Source organism: Canis lupus, chromosome X (genome assembly GCF_011100685.1).
Source record: "Canis lupus familiaris isolate Mischka breed German Shepherd chromosome X, alternate assembly UU_Cfam_GSD_1.0, whole genome shotgun sequence".
Taxonomy (NCBI): Eukaryota; Metazoa; Chordata; class Mammalia; order Carnivora; family Canidae; genus Canis; species Canis lupus.
In genome coordinates this window covers 6,304,278-6,331,822 of record NC_049260.1, presented here as the reverse complement: position 1 = coordinate 6,331,822, position 27,545 = coordinate 6,304,278, and the positions used below count along the sequence as shown (strand labels likewise).

General features: G+C 44.7%; 1 protein-coding gene across 3 annotated transcripts in view; it reads right to left on the bottom strand.

Annotated features, from left to right (window-relative positions):
• TBL1X (transducin beta like 1 X-linked) overlaps nt 1-27,545 on the bottom strand; it is a 212,303-nt gene that overhangs the window by 62,091 nt on the left and 122,667 nt on the right. For all 3 annotated transcript variants that reach the window (XM_038586785.1, XM_038586782.1, XM_038586783.1), the window contains one exon: nt 4,164-4,252. The gene's annotated coding sequence lies outside the window, so the exon portion shown is untranslated. The remainder of the gene's footprint in view (nt 1-4,163; nt 4,253-27,545) is intronic.

The following is a 27,545-nucleotide window of genomic DNA, read 5'->3' as shown; positions in this document are numbered from 1 at the left end:
TGAATAAACATATAAAATCTTAAAAAAATATTATGAACCTACATATTAGATAAGACTTCAAGGATCTGCCTATGTATGTCAGCAGATGCAAGAAACAAGTTTTCTCATCAAATGCTCAGCAACTTACATCTTCACAGCCACAAGACTGGTTAAAGATGTAAAATACAAAATAAAGTAGTGATAGTAGTAGTGAGTAGGCTTTGCCCTATAGACATTTGGGACCACCTGAATCCGTGGTGGGGCCATTCCTGTGCATGGTAGGATGCTAAGCAGCAGCCCTGGCGTCTGCCCACCAGATGCCAGTAGCACCAGGTCTTCCAACACGGCCAGATGTCCCCTGGGAAGGGGTGAGGGATCGCCTCTGACAGAATCCTTAGGGCGCGGACAAAGGTCCAGGGCCACTCCTCAGGTCATGGCAGGGCAGCCCTCACATTCCTAAAAGCCTTAGCTCCCTGAACATTGGCAGTGCGTCTGCTAAGGGACCACGACTTGGATTCTGTCTTAATCACATCAAGGACCTCACAGAGCTGTTCCTCCAAATGTCCGCCAATTCAAGAAGCAGAAGTTAGGAGAGGGAGAAATAAAACAGGTGTGTTCCTTTAGGTAAGAGCCAGCAAACCGTGGCCTGCAGGCCATGAATAGTTTTTACATTTTTGAGTGCTTGAGAAGAAAATCAAGAGAACCATATTTTGTGACTCGTGAAATTGATATGACATTCAAATTCCAGTGTCCACAAATAAAGTTTTATTGGCACTCACCCACGGCCACTTGTTTATGTATGATCAACAGCTGTTTTTACACAACAACAGCAGAGCTGAGTGGCTGTCACAGAGCCCGGCTGGCCCGTGACAGAAAATGCTCTGGTTTTCCCAGCTCTACTGAAGAGTTTCCAGTTTCTTTCCCTTTTCACTTTATTTTTAAAGATTTTATTTATTTATTCATGACAGAGAGAGAGACAGAGACAGAGAGAGGCAGAGACACAGGCTGAAGGAGAAGCAGGATCTGTGCAGGGAGCCTGACGCAGGACTCGATCCCAGGTCTCCAGGGTCACGCCCTGGGCCAAAGGCAGACGTTCACTGCTGAGCCACTCAGGCGTCCTGAGTTTCTGGTTTCTACATTAGACAACAACTGCCTTCCTCCTTGTCTATTCCCAGCTTGAAAAGCTGCCTGTCTGCTAACTAGCAGGCGATGCCCCCAAATGTGAATGCTCCTCAGGAACAATCCTATCGCTTTAAAGTGAGAGCAAGAAACACCACTGCCAGGGTCGGCCACGAGTGTCTTTCAAAGGAGGCACGTGTAGAAACGAGGTAAGTCTAAGGGAGCATATTATGAGTCCTCACTTTCTGATGCATGGCAGCCGACAGAGAGAGACAGGGCATGTGGTTTACAGAAGACTCCCGATCTTACTGATGCACCTGCAACGCGGGTACTGCAGTAGGTACACAACAGTGTCATGTCCTCGCACAATCCCCAATGACCATCTGCATCTGTAAACTATACAATGAGTCACCAAAGGGTACCAAGAAAAAAAAAAATCCATAGTCATCTATAAAGTTCAACACCAGTCCCTCACACACAGTGGGAATTCAATGTGCGCTCAATTCGATTGAAACCTGTGTTCCCTAAGCACTGAGTTAATTCTCAATCAACACACTGATGACAAACAGACCTCTCCCATCTTCCCTCTAATATTTAGAAGATGGTTCAACATTTCAAAACATAATGATGAATGGAAGAGTCTAGAAGTTCGTCAAAATGCTAAACATAGTTACCATGCAACCTATCACTTCTATTCCCTGACATGACTCAAGAGATGCCTGCACAAAAACGTGTACACAAATGTTCCTAACAGCAAAAATATGAATAACGATTCATAGTAACTGGAAGGTCAATGCAACTCAAATGTCCATCGGCTGATGAAAACAATGTGGTATGACCGTACAATGGAATATTACTCAGCCATAAAAAAAAAAAGGTTCATGCTACAAGACGGATGAATCTTGAAAATATTATGTTAGGTTAAAGCCAGGCACAAACTCAACTTAGTTAACATTGTGAAATTTTAGTTTTTATCAGCACACTACAGTTTTGAAATATTTAAGTAAAATATCAAGATTCTTATACATTTACTTTATCAAACAATTTTTACATACTTGGGCTGGGGGGGGGGGGGGCGCGCGCAGAGAAAGAATCCTAAGTTAGGCTCCACACCAGCACAGAGCCCATTGCAGGGCTCGATCTCACAATCCTGAGAGATCATGACCTGAGCCAAAATCAAGAATCAGATGCTTAACTGACTTAGCCACCCAGGTGTCCCTTTACATACTCTAGTTAAATTAAGGACCATCACCTCAGTTCTGATTGAATTTTTTAAAGCAATAAGCAAAATTCATCACCAAATTTCCATCTTTATGTTTTTAAAAATCTGAAAGATGTTTTATTTTTTTCTTAAAAAAAAATTAAAGACGGGGCAGCCCAGGTGGCTCAGTGGTTTAGTGTCGCCTTCAGCCCAGGGCCTGATCCTGAAGACCCGGGATCAAGTCCCACGTCAGGCTCCCTGCATGGAGCCTGCTTCTCCCTTTGCCTGTGTCTCTGCCTCTCTCTCTCTCTCTCAATCTGTGTCTCTCATGAATAAATAAATAAAATCTTTAAAAAAAATTAAAGACAAAAATACAAATATAAAAATTAAATAATACAGCAGATACAAAAAGCAAATAATAAGGTTGCCTGGGTGGCTCAGTTAGTTAAGCATCTGCCTTCAGCTCAGGTCACATCGGGCTCCCTGCTCAGCGGGGAGAGTCTGCTTCTCCCTCTCCCCCTACTTGCGCTCGCTCTCTCTCATTCACTCTCTCTCTCTCAAATAAGTAAGTAAAATCTTTAAAAAAAAAAAAAAAAAAAGGTAAATAATAAAATCAAACCCTAAAATTCCATCTACCTCCAAAAAATTTTAAAAAATTAAAAAAAAATAACAAACAAACAAAAAAAAAATAAAACTCCATCTACCCAAAGATACCAACTTTTACAGAACTGCCCATCTGTTTTAGTTTGGCATATGGGCTTCAACTCTCGGCACCTGTTTGATTTGGTCTTCTGCAAAGTTTATCATCTCCTTGACCTATAAATAATAATCTACATGCTGTTCTAATAAGTTTCAAGGCTACCTAGCAAATCAGTTTGCAGATACACAGAAACTGCATTAAAAAACTAATAAAGCACAAGGGCACCTGGCTGGCTCAGTCAGTAGCGCATGCAACTCTTTTTTTATGATTTTATTTACTCATGAGAGACACAGAAAAAGGGGTAGAGACACAGGCAGAGGAAGAAGCAGACTCCCTGTGGGAAGCCCGATCTGGGACTCAATCCCAGCACCCAGGATCACGCCCTGAGCCCAAGGCAGATGCTCAACCACGGAGCCACTCAGATGCCCTGAGAGCATGCAACTCTTGATCTCGGGGTTTTAAGTTTAAGCCCCATGCTGGGTGTAGAGATAACTTAAACAGTTTTTTTTTTCAAATCTTTAAAAAAGATTCGTTTCTCTAATCTAATTCTGTAATCTTACAGAATTAAGGGATCCCTGGGTGGCGCAGCGGTTTGGCGCCTGCCTTTGGCCCAGGGCGCGATCCTGGAGACCCGGGATCGAATCCCACATCGGGCTCCCAGTGCATGGAGCCTGCTTCTCCCTCTGCCTGTGTCTCTGCCTCTCTCTCTCTCTGTGACTATCATAAATAAATTTTTAAAAAAATGTGTTTAAAAAAAAAAAAATCTTACAGAATTAATATACAGGAGACAATGTCTATGCTCATGTGCCTTATAAAATTAAACCAAAAAATTAATTATAAAGTCACACTGTTGACAAGGAAGTTTGGTTTTAGTTTTAGAAGGTGTCATCCTCTCCTGGTAAGACCTAGAATAGTTTATGATAACTGGTACAGTGTCCAAAATTTCTAGAAGGCAGTAAAATGCGAATTCATCATTTAGAATTACTATATACCCATAAGGATCTCACAGTGCTCTACTACCTTCAAATTCAACAAGGAGAAAGACCCGTGACTTGAAAAAAATAATTTTAAAACAGAAGTTGCTCAGTTTGGGCAAAATGCACTTCCACTTCTCTAAGGGATTTCAGCTAAAGGAAAAGATCCAACAGCAAGTGGGTTGCTTACCTTTATGGTGACTTCATGTGTAGACCTTTGAACCAGTGAGCTCCCCAGCATCCGATCGTACTAACTGCAAAGTGTCTGCCAGGACCTGCCTGGTGAGAAACGAGATATGAAGAAGAAACTTAAAATTCCTTGGGAAGTATTCATCTCCGGCCTCTCCCACTTCATTGTTTTCTTTTTCACATCAGTGGCATTGTTTCCCTTTTTCACCTCACCTCAAACTTAACACATTTGATTATGTCACAATCTGTCTTACACTTTAATGCAGACAATGCAGTTATACTTGCAGAGTGAAAGATGAGAAATGAGAGTAGCCAGTCGGTATCAACTGTATGTGTAGAAATCCCGAAAGAGTCTCAAAATAAATAAAATTAATTTTAGTTCAGATTCTGCTACTGGTATCCTTTAACGATATAATTAATGCCTATTTGAAATACTTCTGTCTTAGGGACTGTCTCACATGCAACCAAGAAACTATATACACCTCTAAGAGAAGAAAACACACTTTAAGGGAACTTTATAGACATCATTTGGGCTAATCTTTAGAAGTCTTGCATGCATGTCCATGTGCATACATATATACCCTTGTACGTTCTGTGTTTAAAAACACAAAGAAACAACATTAGAATCTTTTTTTCAAAAAAAAAAAAATCTTTTTTTCCCCTTTCGACTTCCCTATCATAAAGCAAAAGAAAGGCACTGGCTCAGTATGGTTCAACTTATCCATTACTGTTGTCATTCAGTTCAATTTCACAACGGTTCCACCATTTGCACTTCTGAAGAAGCCAGGTTTGTAAGCTCCTAAGATAACCTTCATATCAAAAACGTGTTTCTACTTTTCAGTCAATATAAACACTAAGCAATCAACCAGCACTGCCGTAATAGTATTTACCTTCTTCCTCATAAAATGTGCTCAGTTGTGAATGAATCCAGCCTCCAACATTTAAATTAGCTACTACTGTCTATAAGCTCAAAATCTAAGGAAATTAACTGTCATCTTCTCTAAATCCTTATTCAGTCATCTTAAGTGATAAAAAGGTGCAAGGTTAATAGAATTCAAATCCACAAGCGAAGCAATGAGTAAAGGTGCTTCTTTTTATTTTTTTAATTTTTATTTATTTATGATAGTCACACAGAGAGAGGGGTGGGGGCAGAGACACAGGCAGAGGGAAGAAGTAGGCTCCATGCACCGGGAGCCCGACGTGGGACTCGATCCCAGGTCTTCAGGATCGCGCCCTGGGCCAAAGGCAGGCGCCAAACCACTGCGCCACCCAGGGATCCCAGTAAAGGTGTTTCTTATTAGTGAATACAGAACCTCATGAAATGTTTTAAAGAAATTCAACAAAGTTATTCCCATTGAGTCATATTTATAGCTATACTCCTCAGAGAAAGGAGATTAAAAGGATTTAACAGGTAGGTTCATAGGTCCTTAATTTCCATTACAGTACATTTTTTAAAAAATTTATTCATGAGAGATACAGAGAGAGAGAGGCAGAGACACAGGCAGAGGGAGAAGCAGGCTTCTCACAGAGAGCCCGATGCGGGACTCGATCCCAGATCCCAGGATCATAACCTGAGCTTAGAAGGCAGCCGCCGAACTGCTGAACCACCCAGGCATCCCTATGGTACATTTTTTAAAAAAACATCATAAGGATATGTAGGATAAAAGTAATAACCAGGGCAATTTTTAAAACTCTACCATTGAAGAAAAATAATGAGATTTAAACAAAATTTCCCTACAACTCTTTGAGTAGAAATTATTCAGTGGAGTGAAGCAGGGATAAAGGAATATTGATTTTGCTCATAAAATAAAAAAAACATTTCACAATGAAGACAATTTCTGTAGAGCCAAAATAGGATAATACTCCTTACAGTACCTGAAACAGAAAGCAAATTAATATTTTTAGAATTGAGCTGTAAATTGCCATGGGGGGGGAAATGGCCTTATGATGAAATCGCTAAATACCATAAAGTATCAAAATATGAGCAGATGTCACCACAATAAGCCCCAAATTGCGTGAAAATTAAAATACTAAAATCCATAATAATTCAATAAGTAATTAATATATAAACAGCTCTTATTACAAGCTGTTCAAAAAAAACCTTTAGAATCAAATTCTTATTCTTTGGTCCAAACCAGATGGTAACTCACAAATGAGAGTGTTGGAATTGAAGATCATCTTTTATATATGTTGTTAAACTCAGTAAGTGTAATTAACATCATCTGTGTGTTATAAACACACAAAAACGGGAAAATTTGACTGGTTCGTAACATTCTTCTGCTTATGCGACATGTCAAAATTAATTAGCGTATTGATAGAAACAATAGATTAAAATGATAAGTCCGATCCTCCAATACCTAATCCTAAGTGATGGTCCCATGACATCAGTACCCGAACAGAACCACCGTCAGTGGCACCGCCACCTCCTGGCAGTGCTGGCCAAGAGGTTGGTGCACTGCAGAGGACTGGTGTGAAATGCCAGATTTTATTTATTTATTAGAGAGAGAGAGAGAGAGAGGGGCAGAGACACAGGCAGAGGGAGAAGCAGGCTCCATGCAGGGAGCCCGACGTGGGACTCGATCCCGGGTCCCCAGGATCACGCACTGGGCCGAAGGCGGTGCTAACCCGCTGGGCCCCCCGGGCTGCCCCATGCCAATGATTTTAGCAAATGCAATACACTCTTTATTCTCAAAGGTAAATGAAAAGGACTGCACAATTTTCCGGCAGGGCATGGTGCAGACCCCGCCGCGGGCTCCCGACATCCACCCTGGCAAGTCCCAGAGTTGCCATCGCTCCAGCCGTGACCCGTCAAGGACGCACCCCGCGATCCCGCCCCGCCCTGGGCTCTCCGGACTCGCCAGTCCGACCACCTCGCGCGAACGGAAGACGTGGCACCCTCTGCGCCCGGCCTGTCACTTAGCGGGACGCCTGCGGCCCAGCCCAAGAAGGCGAGCAGCGGCCGCGCCGGGCCCGCTCCGCCTGCCCCGGGGCCTGCCCTCGTCGCTGGGGCCTCACGGTCCTTGGCTGAAGCCTTACCCTCCCAGGGCTCCGGGACGGACAGAGGCCCCCGCCCCACCTGGAGCAGAGCAAGTGACTCCCCGCTCAGCGCCTTCTCCGAGGGAGTCGGGCACCGGAGAAACTGGGATTTCTTTTGCTTGGCTCTCGCCGCCCCCACCTCCCCAGCTTTAGCACCTGGTCAGGGGTGCTCACATTCCCTCAGACCCACCAGGGCCACCTGAGTTTGGCAATGGTTGTCCACCAACCTTCTCAAATATAATACTGAAATTCAATACTGATCCTAAGAAGAGCATGGAAATCTCATAGTGTGTTTCAACCAGGGGCGACTGCGCCTTGCACCCCGGGATATATTAGGCACAGTGTGGAGACGGATTTTGGCTGTCACACGTGGGGGAGCGGGTCCAATGCCATCTAATGCTGGGAGGCCAGGGATGCTGCTGCACATCCTACAACTCGTGGTCTCCTCAGAAGAAACTGATCCACCCCAAAATGTCAATAATGCTGAAGTTGAGAAATCTATTTATTTTATTTTTTTTGAGAAATCTTTTTAATGGAATAGATTTTAGACAAAGTTCTTCTCTTCGTGGCTTCTCATTTTTACTGTGAAATATCAGAAGGTGAAATAATACCTTCCCACAGGTCTTAGATTAAGAAGGAAGTGTCCACAGGAGGCTTCCCTAGATTTGTCATAATGCTTCCTTCCTGGTTGCCCAAAGTTTTAAAATTAAAATTAAAACAAATAGCCCACATGGATCACCAAGTCAAGACAAACACACATTTTCACTGATCATAAATTAAATGCTTATCTATGTAAATATCAATTCTATTTCTTGGTAGGACAGAATCTAATTTGCACAATACAGTTTTTTTTTATTTTTATTTTTTTTTTTTAAAGATTTATTTTATTTATTTATTTATTTATTTATGATCGACAGAGAGAGAGAGAGAGAAAGAGGCAGAGATACAGGAGGAGGGAGAAGCAGGCTCCATGCCAGGAGCCCAACGCGGGACCTGATCCCAGGACTCCAGGATCGCGCCCTGGGCCAAAGGCAGGCGCTAAACCGTTGAGCCACCCAGGGATCCCCCTTTTTTTTTTTTTAATTGCCTACATAGAATCTCACGTGGATCAGGACCGAGGCCTCTACCGACAGCCAGTGCCATTTGCCAGCCGTGTGACAAAGCCACCAAGGAAGCAGCTCATCCAGCCCCAAACAGATGACCGCAGCCCCACCTGACCTCTTCATTGCAATTTCAGAGCAGCCCCAACAGAACCACCCACTGAATCACGCCAGCATTCCTGCCCCTCAGAATCGACTTTGTGAAGGGCAGGCGGGAAAAATGCATGGGGCAGGGCCCCCTCTGCACGTGCCTCTGCATCATTATCCACAGGCTGAGGAGCATGATGTGTGGCGCTGCTGCCAGAGAAACCTAGCACTAAATGAACTGGAAGCCAAGCAGCCGGAGGTTTAAAATAAGTAGGGGAGAGTTTGCCAAAAAGTGTGTTCCTCAGAAGGAGGTTTTCCAGGTGGTTTGCTCTGCATCATCTGAATACTGCTTCCACAATCCAAGAGGATTGGAAACACGGGTTTTTTTTGTACAGTTATTAAAAATCAACAATAGTACAAAGCAAAAAAAAAAAAAAAAAAAACAATAATGGTTAACACGAAACTATGCCTATCATGTGCCCAGCTCTGTTCCAGGTACTTTTTTTTTTAAATTTTTTTATTAAAAAAATTTTTTTTTTGTTCCAAGTACTTTAAAGTCATGTAATCCTTTATTAAATAATGAAAGAAGCCTACCTACCAGAACCTCATGCCACATTTTCATGGCTGTACCCCCAGGCCTCACCACCAACCATATCACACCAGGTGATCACATACAATAAATCATCATCCTGCTGTCAGGATCCCCTCATGGCTCGGAGCCAGAGGCAGCGGGAAAGCTGTGAACCACCCTCTTCATGGAGCTTCACTTCTAATGGGCCCTTCCACATATGGAGGCGTCCCATGGGTGATGGCACCCCACGGTCAATACACTGTGGTCTGCCCAACACTCTCAAAGTCCTCTCCTAAACAGCTTTCCAACAAATGCTGAAATTCAAAAGACAATTTTCTGATGGACTCTGAACACATCAGTCAATAGACATTCCCATAAATGGAGGTTGTGCCATCGGAAGACTGCACGCTCTCCAAGAGAAATATAAAAAACAGACTTTTTAGACTTTGGAAGCTTGAAATCTAAAGATGACAGTACTTGACTAAAACGAACACAACTGTGCCAAGATGGTAATGACTTATAAAAATAAATGTTACTTTTAATATTATAATAGTATCAAGAAATAGGGCAGTTCTAGATAAGCCTTTATCCATTGGGAATTAATCAGGCCATCATCCTCATTTCTCTTTTTACTCATTGAACTAGGAAAATGGGTACTGCAGAGTGAAAAGTCACAATATATGAATTATTTCCTCCTCTCTTATCTCATCTGTTTTTAAAAAGTCACTTTTGGAATACATTTAGTTTAGGTGGATTAATTCTTGCCACCGTAGTAAACTGTGCCTTTTTCTGTTTATACATAAGATCAAAGAGACCACACCGAAGGGCCCCCTTCCCTCTTAGAGTTATGCTTATGACCTAGAAATGTTTTTGTACTGTTAGTGATAAAAGACACTAATTTTGTACACAAATTCTAAGGTCTAACCTCTGATGTTCTTTAAAAATAAGCTTATATGTCAAACACATAAATTACAAACAGGGACACGTTAAAACATTCTTTTTAGAAGTCTGCATGGTCGAGGCGCCTGGGTGGCTCAGTTAGTCAAGTATCTGTCTTTGGCTCAGGTCATGATCTCAGGGTCCTAGGAACGAGTCCCACATAGGGCTCCCTGCTCAGTGGGGAGTCTGCTTCTCCCTTTCCCCCTCTCCCCCACTGGTTCTTCTCTCTAATGAATTAAAAAAAAAATTATTTTTTAAGTTTGCATGGTCACATGACAATATTTGTTGTCCAGCATCTACAGAAAACATTTAGTAGAATGTTTCCAGAATTAAAACTTTAATATTATTATCTGTAGGTGGTAATCCTGGGTGTGCCATCAATTCTCTTTTAGTGCACAGTAACTTTAATGGATCATTACTCTGACAATATGAGAAAGTTTGGTAAAATTCTTGATCCATATTTGAGAGGGAAAAATGGCTCCTAGTAAAGTGTGTCCATAAAGCTGGCCATCACAGCCAGTTACGGCTGACATCCGCTTCCCAAGTCATCCCGTTAGCACTCTGCACACGACCTGGGACATGTATAGGAGCTTTCTTTAGCATCCCATTCTCTGTGGTCCAAGTAGACAGTGTGGACTTACAAACCATGCAAAACTATAAGCACTGATTTTCATGTTGCCCAAACTTGGGGCAAGGTTCATTTTAGTGTTGGTTCATAAAATACCAGTTCTTAGATACAATAACATGTGTTACTTAATGCAAAGCTTCCAAGATCGAGTAAGTCTGGGAAATTCTAAGTTAAAAAAGGTAAAACAGATCCGTAAAGCTGAACAAACCCCAAGCCGGATAAACACCAGAGAAAACCCTAACAAGACACAACCAATTTCCTGCAAAATCAGCAGTAAGGAGAGACTCTTAAAAACAGAGGAAAAAAACACAAATTACACCCACAGGGAAATATAATAAAACTTACAAACTTCTTGTCAGAAACGATGCAAGCCAGAAGACAATGGAATGAAATCTTTAGAGAGCTCAAAGAATGTGTCAACTTAAAATTCTACTCTCAGAACAGCTTTCAAAAGTGAAGACAACATAAAGACTCTTTAAGACAAACAAATGCAGAGAGAATTCAATGCCAATATGCCTGTCCTACAAGAAGAATTAATTTAAGTTCTTTAAGGGGAAGAATAATGAGCTCAGATGGACATCTGGATTTATGCAAAGGAACGATGAGCGGCAGAAATGGTAAAACACGGGGGTAAACAGAAGAACATTTTATTCTCATCTGAAATTTCCTTTTACGTATAATTGACTGCTTAATGCAAAATTAGTTAACTGTACTGTGATTTCCTAAACACATGAAAGTAAAATGCATGACAATAGTAGTACCAAGAAGGAGGGATGGAAGAAGAAGAGAAGCACACTGCTGTTAGATCCTCACACATGATGGGGCAAGAGATGCCAATGCAAGACTGTGACAAGTTAAAGACAGCTATCGCAAGCATTAGAAAAACACTAAAGATTGGGGCGCCTGGGTGGCTTAGTCGGCTGAGCATCTATCTGCCTTGGGCTTAGGTCACGATCCCAGAGTCCTGGGATGGAGCCCCGCACTGGGCTCCCTGCTCAGCGGGGAGTCTGCTTCTCCCTCTCCCACCCCTTTGTGCTCTCTCTCAATAAATAAAATCTTAAAAGAAAAACACTAAAAATTAAAATTAAAAAAAAGGTACAGCTAATAGCAGTAAAGTGGAATCACAAAAACATTTTTAATTTATGCCAAGAACTGCAGGAAGAAACAGAATGGTACAAATAGAAAACAAATAGCCTGTGGTAAATGGTATAGCCATTCTGATTAAAACGCTGATTGTGGGACTGGATCAAAAAGCAAGATTGATTAAATAAATAGATAGATAGATAGATAGATAGATAGATAAACAAATAAATAAATGCAAGACCAAACTACACTGTCCATGACAAAGCCACTCTGGATTAGAATCTACTCGGTCCACGAACAGAGCTATGCACGTATGTATACCCAGTACACACACTGGCCATATATCATGGACACATAGTTTCTTTGGATATATGAATTCTTCTCAATTTAGCACTCTCCTTTGTGATTTCTTTCACTTTTTACCTTTCTTCTTGAATCTGGGGAAGACACGTTTGGGGTGAAGAAAACCTAAAGAACATGTACCACGAGTGTTTCCGGGCACAACATCCATGTGCCTGTGTAAGGGATTCCTGAGTGAAGGTAACACGATGCAGTGGCCCTGGTGTGTCGGAGGCCGACTGTACAAAGCCTAGACCACTAGGCTCCCTAAGAAGTCTGAGCACAAGCACGCGGAGGTTGCGTCCAGCTGTCCACCAAGGACACACACCTCTAGAGGATTAAGAAATGTCACAAATGTGAGAAGTCACAACGTCCTGCTCTTGGAAACCCGCTTTGATCGGGGTGGCGGCCATGGGAGGAATGGAGCAGAAGTGGCTTTCCAGAAGGCACGGCAGCACCACCCTGCGCGAGCCCCGCTCCCCACCCTCTAAGAGGTGCTGGTCTGTAACCCCGGCGACCCTCCCGTGCAAGTCTACCCGAGGGCCACGGCCCTGGGCCACTGGCCGCCGCCGCCCCCGCAGCCGGTACAGGACTCCCGGAGAGCTGGCCTGGCCCATCAAGAGCCTCTACCATGAAGGCTACCACACTTCATTTTAAAATCAGAGAGAATGATGTTTTGTATCTTTGATGAAGATGCGTGCAAGCCAGGCACTTTAGTGAGTATACACGGGTACACGTTTTGTGAATCTTACATGTGGAGAGACACGCAGGAACTCCCCAAAGTACTTAATGATGAAATGTTCTCCGTGTGCTCTATTATTTGTCCAGTTAAGGCTCCTCTATTTACTACCCTCCCCTCTTCTAAAATTGAGCTTTGAAGTTAGGAGACTGGGCGCCTGGCTGGCTCGGTCAGTGAAGCGTCTGCCTTCAGCTCGGGTCACGATCCCGGGGTCCTGGGATCGACCCCGCATCGGGCTCCCTGCTTCTCCCTCTGCCCCCTGCTCATGCTCTCTCTTTCTCAAATAAATAAATAAAATTTTAAACAAGCAAAAAAGGTTGGGACCTCTCTGGACATGGCAACAGAGGGCAAATTCCAGGGCCACAGCGCAGCGGTGAGCACGCTTTTTCTGTAAAGGGCCGAACAGTGTCTTTCTTGGATTCTGCGGCCAGTAGGCCAGACCGTTACAACTACTCACCTCCCCCGGAAGCTCAATGCAGGAATGACAATATGCAAAGAGATGCGTGAGAGGCTGTTTCAGTAAAACTTTATCCACAAAAATAGGCCGTGGGCTGGGTTGGCCTCTGGGCAGTAGCTTGCCCACACCTGCCTGGGGGCACTACCACGTTAGATTTATTGAGTTGTGCACTCCTGACTCATTACTAAATTTGAACAGACAACCTACTAATTTCAAGGGGGACTTTAGACACCCAACGTGCAAAGAAAGAAAAGTGCTTTATTCCAGAAGTAAAGCAGGTCTGTGCTTTGTTACGGAGAATGACCACAGTGAAGGAGAACCAGCAGGAGCGTGCCGGGCTCTTGAGCACCGGTCTCTGGGCCCTGGGCATTCACACGGCTGCCACCAGGAGTCCTTTGGCCAGTCGTGCAAATAATGTCACATCATGTTAACGTGGTGCTTTCAGGACCCAAGTGCAGAAAGTTTCATTAAACTTCCCAGTTCCTTCATGGGTCACAGAAGTATGAAATTAAACAGAATGACCTCATCAATTTGGAAATGACATCTTTCATTTATTTTGCCTTTAAAATTTATGATAGGTAAGTAGACTTCAGTTTTTAGAGAGGTCTTAGGTTCACAGCAAACCTGAGCAGGGGTACAGAGAATTCCACACGCCCCTGCGCGCACTCCCGCCCAGCCGGCCCCCTCTCCGCACCCCCACCGGACGGGGCCTGCGCGCGTCCTGAACCTCCACTAACGAGGCACTCCCAGCCGAAGTCCGTGGTCTCCCTTAGGGCTCACTCTTGGTACCGTGCGCTCTGAGGACCGAACAAACGTCCGGTCACATGTATCCACCCCTACAGTAGCCCCCAGAGAGCCTCTGTACTCCGCCGCTTCCTCTCTTCCTTCCCCAACGCCTGGCGATCGTTGACCTTTTTTACGGTTTGTGTAAAACTTTCTCTTTCCAGAGCATCCCAGTGTTGGGGTCACAGAATACGAAGCCTTCTCAGACGAACTTCTTTTCACTTGGTCATGTGCATTTCAGGATCTTCCAGACCTTTTCATGGCCTGATAGCTCATTTCTTTTGAGCGCTGAATACTAGTCCAGGGTCTGGATGGACCACAGCTTATTTACCTGCTCACCTACTGAAAGACATGTCATCTGGGTTGCTTCCAGGTTTTGCCAGGGATGAATCAGGCTGCTGTGAACACCTGTGTGCAGGCTTCTGCATGGATAGAAGTTTTCAACTCCATTGGGTGAATTTTAGGTTTTTAAATGCCATTAAAATTATGTAAGTACTAGGTGTTCACGGGAGAGATTTTAAGTGGGTCTCAATTATAGGCAGTTTTGACCTCTGAGGGTCCATCTGCCCCCCCAAGGGCAATGTCTGGAGAATTTCTGGTTGTTGCAAGGTGGGAGGGAGGTTCTACAAGCATCTAATGGGTAGAGGCCACGGACACTGCTCAACACCTCACAGCACAGGTCGCAAATGTCAACAGAGCCCAGGTTGAGCAATCCGGACACGTAGGTAAAATGTGCAAAGTCTTGTAAGTCGCTACCTTGCTGGCTCTGTGTGTAGGGAGAAGCTCTGTAGCAGGCTGCTGCTGCGTGTTCTGATTTTTAACACAAATTTTACAAAGTATAATCTTTTAATTCGGTCACGAGAGGCACAGCTCAGCTGTTTCCATCATTAAAATTCTTGAACAGCAAGGCTCACTACGCTCTCACCAATATAAAACCACTCCCTGCCCCGCCCCCACGTGCAGAGGAAGTGTTATCGTCTATAAATCCCCTCCTGTCCAGTATGTGACAGCAGCCTTCTTCATCATTCCCATTTGGGAGGTAAAAAGGCTGAGCTCTAGAGAGTTTAAGTGAACCGTCTAGACTAGTTTCAAAGCTTCTAAGTGGTAGAATTTGAACCCCAGAGTTCTGGCTTTGATTTGAGTGCTCATATCCTTCCATATCACACCAATTCATAATGTACAATAATCTGGATGGAAGGCAGGTCAGAATGTTGTACAACAGAAATAAACAGGAATTTGCAGCTGATAATACCACTTATTGAAGAGAAGTCTTCCAAACACTCTGGATAATGGATTTGCACCCATTACAGGTCATTCATTCGGCTCCTCTTTCATAGCCTGAGTGGGTCTGAAATGGATTTAGCCATTTACACCGTACTTACAAGCAACTGGGTTCAATTTGTTTTTGGATTTTCTGTGAGATGTGATCTTTTCTGATGGACTCACATCAAGCTCTCCCAGCCAGTCTCTGTCAGGTGTCCAGACCACGGCGGCAGGAGCAAGAGCGAGCCATCGTGGGGTCTGCATTCTGCTCATTCTTATTACGCAAAATCCAGGCAGACTGGAGTCTTGGACCAACACTGCATATCTTATTTATGGAGACCATTCATTCACAGACGAAAAGGTCATTCCCCTCACCAAGAAAGCAGCAGAGTGCGCGGCCAGTTGAGTAAGTACAACTGTGGAAAACAAATTTCCTTCCTGACCCACAGAATTCCAGTCTTGGGCAGTAAATGCTGTGCCATGTCTACGGACCCTAATTCCTGTGAAAACGGTTACACTGCTGCTCGATCTGTCTACGATGCAGTGCTTCCCCCCAGTCCATCCCTGGTACTGGATACTCGGCGAGGCCACGAGCAGCAGGAATTATTAGAGCAGATGGTTATAAAATCAAGGGAAGTACGTACACCGCACCGGAGAAGTGTGTATTCTTACATTAGGCCTTATTTTATGCATCTGTAGCTACAACCCGAAGTATCACCCCGTTCCTAAGATGAATGTCACTCTCTCTGTGAGAAGCGCCAACCTCTCAATATACTTCCAGACCTTTCCTTTCTTGCTATCTGCCACTGCCCCCTCGAATCCACCGCAGGTGTGGATGCCACTCAGCCCTTGGAGAGTGAGACCCCCTCTGTTTTCTTGGACACGAGGACCAGTAGTTACATTTTCTTCCTCAATGTCATGTGGCTGAACGGCAGTGACACCGGTTTACTCCTGTGTGTGACGGCTGCAAACGGGGTTTGTGGCAGTCAATCGCTTGGGGAAACAGATACTTCAGGAGCTTTGCTTGAAGCCATGATCAAGAATCCTAGCATCTCATGAAAACGCGCTCGGACGTCAATCGTGGGAGGCAGGTAGCTGTCGCTGACCTCTGCACAGGAACGAGAGAGGACACTGCGAGAGCACAGACTCCGGCCAGAGGAGGGCCGAGCACTCCATCTGTCAGCAAGACTCATGTTTTCTGGGGCGCCCGGCTGGCTGGCTCAGCTGGTAGAGCATGCAACTCTTGATCTCGGGGTCGTGAGTTTGCGGCCCACAACGGGCACAGAGATTACTTAAAAAAACAAACACACAAAATGATGACTCGTATTTCCCTACTATTTAAAAGGACGACGGAGGGGCGCCTGGCTGGGTCAGCTGATGGAGCATGCAACCCTTGATGTCGGGGTCATGGGTTTGAGCCTCATGCTGAGGGCAGAGATAACGTAAAAAATAAAACTTTAAAGAAATAATAAAAATAAATTAGAGAAAATAAAAGGGCGACTGAAACTTGTGACAGAAAAACACATGGTTTAAAAACTCGTAAACTTTCTGTAAGTCAAAAGAGCTCAGCTGACGGGTCAAAATCCCCAGGTTCCTGGGGGCTTGTGACAGTCCCACTGGCTTCCGAGTCTGAGCTGGGGTGCTGAGGCCACAGAAAGCAGAGGCACCTCGTCCTGCCCAATCAGGAGCACATGGGCCAAAATGCCCGTGTGAGGTGCAAAGAGAAGCACAGCACTGTGGGACGCTCCATGGTGGCGGGAATGCGGTGTTCCACGTGGCTCTGTCCCCCACACAGTCACCCCCCATCCCAGCATCTCAGGGGCTCTGCAAGTGCACTGCCAGGAAGGTGTGAACCTGGGAGCAGTCCCAGGCCATCTGGCCCTCAACCCTCCACCCTCCTCCCCTACCCCACAGTGTTGTCTCCAGGGTGCACTTTTAAGGGACTCTTAAAAATAAGCGCCAGGAAACCCAGTTGTTGCAGCGGTCAGCATTTCCCTTGAAGGTCAAAGTCTGGCCTCTATCTTGCTTGGCCCTCTCAGCCACGCTCTACTTATACCCAGTCTCAGCTGGCTTCCTCCTCCCTGGATTCCAACGTTCTTGTTTCCCAGAAATTACAGTCAGTTTTGGGAAAGGGGAATGTCTCCTTTACAAAGCAATTTGGCAGACTGTCGGAGAAGCATCGTGGCCCTGGAGTGAGGCCGGCTGTGGCTAAATCCCAGCATCCCCCACGGAGGGCTGTGTGCCTCCTGGTGAATAACTTCATCTCTGTGCCACGCAACACGCACAGCGCTCTATACTGACACCGCACAGATTCACATAGTCAAATATACGTGACGCCGGACACGTAGGCTTGTATCAAATGAAATTATGAGAATACTCATGGAACAGCAACAGCTGTCAACCCTGGCCGCTGGAATGGTGCTATGTTCCTTTTGTTCTACTAATCATTCTCTCAGGTTTTTACAGGGAAGAGAAAAACTGTGAACCTAAAAAGACAAAACAAGATGAATCTTATTTGTATTTTATCACAATTAAAAAAAAAGAATCTTTTTTTTAAGATTTTATGTATTTATTCATGAGCGACACAGAGAGAGAGGCAGAGACACAGGCAGAGGGAGAAGCCAGGCTCCCCACTGAGCAGGGAGCCAGGCGCAGGGCTCGATCCCAGGACCCTGAGATCATGACCTGAGCCGAGGGCAGATGCTGAACCAGCAGAGCCTCCCAGGCGCCCCTCACAATTCAAAATTGTTTCAATAAATAAAAAATAAAAAGCCAAGACGAACCCAAAAACATTTACACCACTCACTACTCTAAAGGCCTAGGTTTTACGAAGTCTCTCCCAAGAGATGCAGACGGTCACACGAGTGTCAGGGAGTCAAGTTCTCATTTCGACTGGGACATAATCCTGTTTATCGGTGGTTTTCTTAAACGGAGGCATATTACTTGGTTCTCAAACAAGTGCATTTTTAACTGAGCAAGCGTGTTTGGGAAGGGAAGTAAGCACAGTCCGAGGGGAAAACAAATCGGATCAGATGAACTGTGGACGATTCTCGAAGAGCGGGTTGGGAAGCGCTTCAGCTCCGCTCGCCCGAGGCCTCGGCGGCCGACCTCCTACCGACACATCTCACGGCTCCCGCTCCGTTGTCCATGCAGGTACAATTTCAAACACAATTTCAAAAAGGGGGGAAAAATGCCAGCGCTCCGTTTCCTCTAAAAATCAAATCCAGGGAGGGTAGGATTTCGGTGTGGTCTCCGATTTAAGCGCAGCCTGGTTTCCGTGGAGCCTGTTCAAATTTCTGCTAGGAGCTAAGATCACGGTCCCGAGGTACAGAAAATCCTAGGTGGATGGAACCCCGGGGCGGTATGCCAAGCGAGGTCCGAGAAGGACAAGTGGCGTCTGATTTCACGGATCCAGAAGCAGAGAACAAACCCAGGCTGCCAGCGTGGAGGCGGCGGAGGCGAGCGCCCACGGCCGGAGCGGGGCCTCCGTACAGCGCGCTGCGCCCACCGGGAAGCTCTCGCCACAAATTACTCTCTGAACGCAGGGCTGCCCCGAAACGAGATTCTGAACATTCCGCTCAGATGAAGGGAGATGCTGAACGGAGGAAACCGATGCTATTTCAGATGCCCGGTTGTGCGAAAAGAACTTTGCACAACGCACACGCAGCCCTCGCAGCGGAGAAAAAGAAAAGCTCTTTACAAAAAAATGTTGAAAACACCCTACGGTTCCAAGTGTGACATTTACATGGTTTTATTGAAATATCACAGATTCAAAATAGAAGACTGCCTTTTAGTAGGGTACAGACCTTGTCCAAAAAAGCGTAGGAAAAAAAAAGCGAATTTTGAGAAACAAACCACAAATTTCGTTTCCTCCATTAGTCAGAGCTTTCTCTCTTATTCACTGGAAGAGAGAATTTCTTAAAACACAGGACAGAGAGGCAAATTTTGGTACTGGAAATGGAAAAGGAAATGTGTCTGAAATGGGCAAGCCTCGAACTTGGTTGGGGTGAGGGCGCCTGGCTGACTCAGGAGGTGGCTGCTGAGCCTTGCACTGGGTTTAAGAGATTAAAAATAAAATCTTAAAACAAGACAAAAAACTTGACTCTGCGGCTTCAGCAATGAGCACCGGATGCTTACATGTGAAAAAGGGGTGGAAACGAGGTTTGCAACAGCGTGATTAAGGAGGTGGGTAGTGTCATGGATCTATGGAGAACCCTGGAAAAGCCCAGGTTTCGAAGGCGCAGGGGTCCACAGATGTAAATATGCTTGTCTGACCTCTTACAATTCTAACCTGTTAGACCAGAGGTTGGCAGGCTCGTTCCCGAAGGGTCTGAGAGTAATTATTTTTGGCGTCGTGGGCCATATGGCCTCCTCTGCTACAATCACTCCACTCTACCTCTGTAGGGAGAAACAGTCATGCACTACACACATGCCAATGGGTGGAGCTGCGTTCCAACAAAACTTTAATTATGTACAATAAAATCTGAATTTCAGAGAATGTTCACGTATCATGACATTATTCTTCTTCTGATATTTAAAAACGTAAAAGCCATCCTTAGCTTGTTGACTGTACGAAAGTAGGCACCGGGGCTAATTTTGGCCTGTGGGCGTTCGCTAGCTCTTATGTTAGATAACATGAGTCATGGTTGGATGCCATTTCTATCACATCTCACAAAGATTACTTCAAAATGAACCCTCAGGAAAACAGTATGATGGTCCCCCCAAAAAATTAAATATAGAACTACCATACGATCCAGCAATTCCACTTCTAGGTATAGAACCCAAAGAAGTTAGAGGAGGAAGGTGAACAGATACTTGGCCTGTGGTGTTTGTGTAGTGGCAACATTTTTCACAACAGCCAAAGATGAAAACTACCCACGTGTCCACTGGGGGACAAATGAATAAAACAAAGCTTATATGTATTATACACATACATATAGACACGATGGAGTAGTAGTCAGCCTTTGAAAAGAATAAAATTCCGACCCATGCTCCACTGTGGGTGAGCCTCGAGGATATTACATGAGGGGAAATAAGCAGACACCTAAAGGCGAAGAGTGTAGATCCTACTCATGAGAAGTACCTAGCGTGGCTAAAATTAGACCCAGAGAGCGGAATGGGGTTGCCGGACCGGAGGGTGGGCTGAACAGAAAGGAGTTGTTGCCGTTAACAGGTACAGAGTCTTAATTTGGGAAGATGAAAAAGTTCTGGGGATGGACAGTGCATCTACTTAATGCAACTATAGTTAAAGTTTGCCACTTTGTGTTTATTTTTTTAAAGATGATTTATTTGGGAAAGAGAGTGTGTGCATGAGCCGAGATGGGGGGAGGAGTGGAGAGAGAGAGAGAGAGAGAGAGAGAAATCCCCAGCAGACTTCACCATGAGCAGGGAGCGCAATGCAGGGCTCGATCCCAGGACCCCAAGATCACAACCTGAGCTAAAATCAGGAGTTGGATGCTCAACCGAGCCACCCAGGCATCCCCAAATGGTAAGTTTTATGTTATGCATCATTTATACCACAACAAAAGAAAAGTTCAAAGAAAACGAGTCTTCAATACAAATGCTTTTCTTTCAAAGATCCTGCTCACTGGCTAAAAAGAAAAAAAAAATATCAAAATGGTGTGAGAGTTAAACTGGACACCAGCCAACTTATTTGGAGCTAGCGTCAAGAATAACCACTTGTTTTTTTCCTGAGCCAGTTTCAAGCTCTTACCTACAAAATGCAAAATGGACTCAGCGCTCTCTTCAAATTCATAGGTGACACTGTGAGATACCTCCTGGTGGAAGAGTCATTCTCTGGAAACAATCTCAGAATCTTGGCACTCTCTGAAATGTCTGCATGTGAGTCAAACCCAGAAATTCTTAAGCCAGCTTCTGGCCCTGGAGAATTTTAGCTACATGGTAGCAGAATGACACATACGGTTTAATTAAATTCATATTAATCTCTGTGGCTGGGAAATGGGATGGAAGTTCTTGCTCAATCAAGATCTTATAAAAGCCATTCAAAACAAAATTAACACATTATGCCATTAAATGATGTTCAGGACCGTACTCGTGGTTGCTGGCAAAAACTCTAGAAGCCTAAGAAAAGTAACAGGTATTCAGATTTAATTAATCTCTGCCAAATCATCTCTCCCTACCTCTGATGAAAGCTTCACGGTAAAAACAGAAAAAAGAAATTCAGGCATAGTTCTTAGTGGAGGCTGTTCCCTTTACTTTATAACAAGAAAGGAGTTAATAAGATGATGACATTAACAGATTTCTCTCAAAAAGTTTCCAGATGGTGGTTCACCAAATTCTGATCTTCTACAAGCTTGCCTAAGTCTTTAGGAAAATATAAGGGGCTAGCAAATAACTATGGCACCCTAAGATCCCGAAAGGCACCTTCCTGAGCTCTGGGCCCCTCCCAGTGACGGCAGAGTGTGCGCTTCGGGGCAGGCCTGCGCTGCCGGTCACCTCCCCGGGGAACGCATCCCCTCCCCGCCTCGAGACCCCAAATGCACTTCTGGTCCTGGCTCTCCCAGCTCCACACTCATCCCACATGATGTGTCCACTTGGAAGTGCAACCAGGATCCCAAACGTGGCCTGTCTACGATGGAGCCCTGCGCACACGGTCCCTCACCTCCCTCCCACTCAGCGAACATCACCAGACCCACCCTCCTCCGGCCAGGACAGCTTTCACCTCTCACGTTCCCAAGCTCGGCCCCATGTCTCCTTATTACCTCTGACTCAGAACCCCCTCCACCCAAGTCACCTGGTCACAGTCCTGTTCCTGTCCTTCACGGTGCATGTTGTTACCAACACACCTGTTTCTCTGCCTACTGCCTGTCTAGCTCCAGTAGGGCAGGGGTCTCTGCATCCAGAACACTGAGCTCAGAGGGTGCGGAACTCAAAGCTGAGCTTTGTGCCTCCTATAAGAACGAAGCTTAAAACACAGGACAAATTTTTTTTAAAAAACCCCACTTACTTCAGAATACAGTAAGATGTACTTAATGCCAAAACTCCACTGAACACTGCAATTTCCTTCTCGATGACTCATGCACCATTTTCGGGTCTTGCAGGGCTTTATAATACGCGCTAATGATAATCATAAAGTAGAGGGAGAAGTAGAAGCTGTGCAATCTCACAGTCCTCTAAATGTACACAGTCACGAGCAGATGGCGACGCATCCCCACGTTACCTACACATAAGAGCTTAATATCATTAGCACATAAACTTTACAACCAAGTCAGTCCAACACATACGGAATTACTAGACTTCGCTCTTCCCTCTAAGATAAACAGCACCCAGTGTTCGTAAAGGATTCTGCTACTCCCAGCAGCCGGGTGCCGCTCCCAGGCCTTGTCACTGCCCCCCAGGCCCTGGCTTATTTCCACCACACGACTCAGAGCCAGGAAGCCCAGATATAACCGACATGCATCCAGTCTTTTCACTTCCTCTGCAGAAGAAACGTTAAGGACCGATGCCCAAGGCACAGAGATGCGTGCTCCCAGCTGGACAGTGGACAGTGGCACACAGACCTGTCCCTGCCTGTCCTCCCCTCCCCGCCAAGTTTCCATATGCGGTGTCCCCAGACGAGTCCAGGCTTGCCCCCGCCCTCCTGTGCTCTGCTGTCCCTGCTCCTGTAACTATAGACTATCGAGACGTCACCCAAACTGACGAAGTATGAGTGCGCACAGAGCCTGCCACTAGCTTCTCATGGAAACGAAGCTGAAAGCTCTACAGACTGGATTAGGTCGGAGTCCTTTACACAAATGCCCTGGGATTCGGCGCAAGACAACCAAGACTGGGGGATCGGTAGATACAGATACAGACTGGGGGATCGGGAGACACAGACGAGAGATTTCTGTGCACGTTTCACGTGAGAAAACTAGAAGCTAGAGACCCAGCAAAATGCACTATGCCCTGTGGCTGGAGTCTCCCGGGGAGAAGCTCTGCGTGGGAATCCTCCTCCGTCCTCCAAATACTGGCCCATGGCTGGGTATTCGCATGCTTTAGGTTACAACACAACACAACACATAAGATGTGTGCGCCTGTTTTATGGTGCCCAGCTTTTACTGACTTTTTAAATTAACATGACCATGCCCCGGCCACATTTTGGGGGAGGTGGTAACAGATAACTTCTGTGGGTTTTTTTTCCACACAAAACTGTGTACGTCATCCCTGAGTGATAAATGTGCATTTATAATGTGTGTGAATCAAGAAGTCATCTGTGATTATGCCATGAAATTCTTTTAAGATTTTATTTATTCATGAGCGACAGAGAGAGAGGCAGAGACACAGGCAGAGGGAGAAGCAGGCTCCCAGAGGGGAGAGTGATGCGGGACTTGATCCTGGGACCTCGGGGTCAGGACCTGAGCCAAAGGCAGATGCTCAACCACTGAGCCACCCAGGCGTCCCTACACCATGAAATTCTGAACAGCTAATAGTGACTGCTCACACGTTTGGGAGTCCCGAGAAGGCCTAAGGTGACACGGCTAAAGCTTCAATATGAAATTATGCAGTAAAATCACTATAATATTCCAGACACCACGCCCTACACAAGCCCCTTTACAAAATGAAATGTCTGAGTGCCTAATACATACCATAGATATATTAAAATTATTTTCACTAAAACTGGTTTCTTAGTTTTATTTATTTATTTATTTTTTTGGTTTCTTAGTTTTAGAAAAGAATATTAATTTGAAATTGAAGTAAGTTAATTTTCCACTTTGTTGAATGTTAGCTCATAAAAATTCTTTTTTGTAAGAATTTTTTCCTAAAAATTTTTGGATTTTTTTGGAAGTTTTTTCCCCCCTAAATGCAGCTATCACCGAAGGGAAATACAAACCTGTGAAATATGATACATTTTAAAAAGAAAATAAAATGCTGATCTTTGATCTAATCACTTAACTTCACTTCCACCTTCCAAAGAGGGGCTTGAAACTCCTTTCCTCCAAAAGATGGTGACGAATGGCCTTCTTGATCCCAAAAGGAATGGCCTGCTCATTGCCTCCTCGGGGTCCCACGATATTCCGTACAAGGTGCGTGAAAGAACCAACTTCCGTGCGCCAGGAAGGGCTCTCTTCTACATTTCTCATGCCTCCTCCAAATGCGAGACCTAAGACCCTTATACATGTTTGCATCTACCTATCTACTCCAGTGGTTTGCCAGCAGGGGTGATGGGGACACTGGGTTACCCCAAATGTCTATAATGCCCAGGCTCAGAAACCCAATCTGTTCCCTTATGCGAGTTTTTCTTTGTCCTACAGCCAGTTGTCATGTTCTATACAAGTTTAACTTTTTTCCTTGCTCCTCCTATGTTGTCTGCAAGACATCTCTGTCTTTTGGTAGGAACTCAATCTTCCTTATTTTTCCAGCAGTGAGAGACAATCTGCAGAGTTTTAATGTTTCTATCTTCTAAAGCTACTGTCCTTAAAATACAACATTCAATATAATTGTTTGGAACAAATATATTCTGCTAAATTTAAAATAATAAAACACCACATGCCACTCAGTTTTAAAAATTAGGTTATATAACACCATTAATGGACAGTAATTATCCCAGAATATTTTTATTTACAGTATCTTCTTCATCAAGATGAGAAAACACACACACACGCACGCACACACACGCACATGGAAAAAAAAAAAAACAAGGATGATCTGAGTCAAAGAGATCTCAATGAACCTCAATTTCTATTCTATGTAGAAGACACTTTGAAATCTTTATTTAGTTATTTAAATAATCTCTACCCACAAAGTGGGGCTCAAACCACCCCGGCGCCCCTAGAAGGGGCAGCAGCGCTCAACTACCAGAGAACGGTGTCTACCATCAGAGGAGGCTTAGTGGACAGATGGAGGAGGAGGAGAAAAGAAGAACAACAGGATCAGATACACACCAACAGGCTCAGGATTTACAGGACATCTACTTAAAATGCAGAAGATGAATCGTTATTAACACTAGTTCATCATAACCCGTCACAAAAAGCAGTACCTGCCAGACACCAAAAAAACAACCAATTTAGCCAAAAACGATTGTCAAATTAAAATCAAATTAAAAACCCCATTGCTGTTCTTCCCATCTCCCCGTTACACCAACCCTACTGGATTTTAATGGCTCGATTACTCAAAACAGTGTCATATGGATGAAGTCCACATTTAAGTGCTTGTCGCCACTCGTTCTACTGGCACATGGATATCAGGAGTGTAAAAGTCACCATAAATGTAAGGAAGTAATCCATCACCCATGGGAGCTGGGTCGAACTGCATTCATCTCTTCTTAATGTCTCCGTGGCCGAAACCTCCATTTAACGATACGATTCTCCCCGAATGGAAACTCAGCATGCCAGGTCAGGAGGGACGCTTAGAACCAATATACTGGGGAAACATGATGATGGACGAAGCTCCTCCGAAAGCAAAATGCTACGAAAGGCTAGGTGAGAATACAGGTGGTCCCCATTTGCATAAATTTTAGTGGCACTGCCACCGTAAGAAAACATAGCCCGAATTTTCCTTACTGGGTCAGATCATGTTATTAAAAGAAAATCGGGGGCTTCTTACGAATCAGTTCACCTCATTCAACCTGCCATGATTACAAGCCTTTTGGTAGTTTAAACGAGATCGTGCTCAGGGAAAAGCATTGTTTGCTAATTTCTACACAAATCCCAGGAGAAATCAATTTCACTTTACAATTTTTTGAATTGGCAAAGGTACATTAAAAAGTGTGGATTTTTTTTTCAACCAAGTACGATTATACAATGGAAAATGGTGTCTTACATATTTCTCGAAAACAAGCAAGAATTTAAAAGAACTTTAGCTTCTAATTACATGGCTGGAAAAAAAAAAATCACAAAAAAATTATTCAAATATACTATAATAACATTTAAAATAATATTTCAATATTCTTATGGTATTCTTTAGTGGTGGTGGTGGAGGTACATAGGATTGTTAGTATCTGCTCTTTGATAATTATTGCTCATCTCCACAAAACTATAAAATGCAAGGTAAATGATATCAAAGTGATTTCATGGGCTCTCATTTTTAGCTCCACATCTAACGTGTCTCACATAGCATATACTTTTGACCCACGGGAATGTGAGGTTTTTGTCTGCTGTGTTCACTACTCTATCTTCCGCATCTAAAATAGTTCCTGACATACACAGTAGGTGCTCAATAAATACATGCTGGTTAGCCCAATGTTTTACACCGAGAGATGAAGCGAATGCAAATGACTGAAGAACAGAAGTGGTCCTCAAGAGCTTAATATATGCAAATATTATGCAACATTCCATGGGGTGGGTATGGGGCGGGGCGGCGGGGGGGGGGGGGGGAGAGAAGAAGATCACAAAGATAGAAGATAAGGTCCTTTCCTGCGCAAGAAGCTCACAATATATACAACATGCATTTATATAAAAGGTAATTCCCTGACACTGCATTAGATTATTTCTGATGCGGGACAGGAAAGACAACAAAAACTCTCCCTTTCTTTTGTTTTTCTTTTTTTGAAGATTTTATTTATTTATTCATGAGAGACACAAAGAAAAAGAGAGAGAGGCAGAGACACAGGCAGAGGGAGAAGCAGGCTCCACGCAGGGAGCCCGACGTGGGACTCGATCCCGGGGGCTCCAGGATCAGGCCCTGGGCCGAAGGCGGCGCTAACCCGCTGGGCCACCCGGGCTGCCCAAAACTCTCCCCTTCATTTCGGGTACTCCGTGTAGCCCTTATAACACAGCGGAGATCATATTCTGTCTTGTGGACAAAGAAAGAGGTCTCTGGTCACCTGGCAGAAACTCAGGAGGAAGCAGTGGGCAGGAGATGGAAAGTACTCACCTGCCTTTAGAAGATGGGACAGAGATATACTTCGTAGAAGCTCCTGCTGCACCACACATGGCTCTGCTGTCCCGTAGTCTAGAATTCTCCATCTAACATGCGGTTGTTTCAGAAACGCCACCTTCCCGGGAGTGAGGGCAGGGACCGGGGCCGAGTCGGCTAGTCTATCGTCACCCTTTCGCCACCTTCATCCTTTGAGAACACGACACCTGGACTTTATGTGGGCACCTGGCTGCACCTTCCTCAAAGGAGGTTATCTATGGGACCCAATTTTGGCCAATGGCTATGAGAAGTCAAATGCATGACTGTGTCCTTACAATCACAGGGCCTCCATAAACACCAAATGCTGCTCCATCTGATCATTTATTTTGGGGGGGATTTGGCACCAAATTTTAATTCTGTAGAGCACGGGTGGGGCATCACCTAAGCAAAGCTTGAAAAAAGCATCCTCCTCAGAAGAAGAGTCCCTGGACTTAATCCCCGATTCAACTGCTCCAGTTTCCACAGTCACGCTCAATTACTCAACCCGGTAGATGCCCTTTACCTT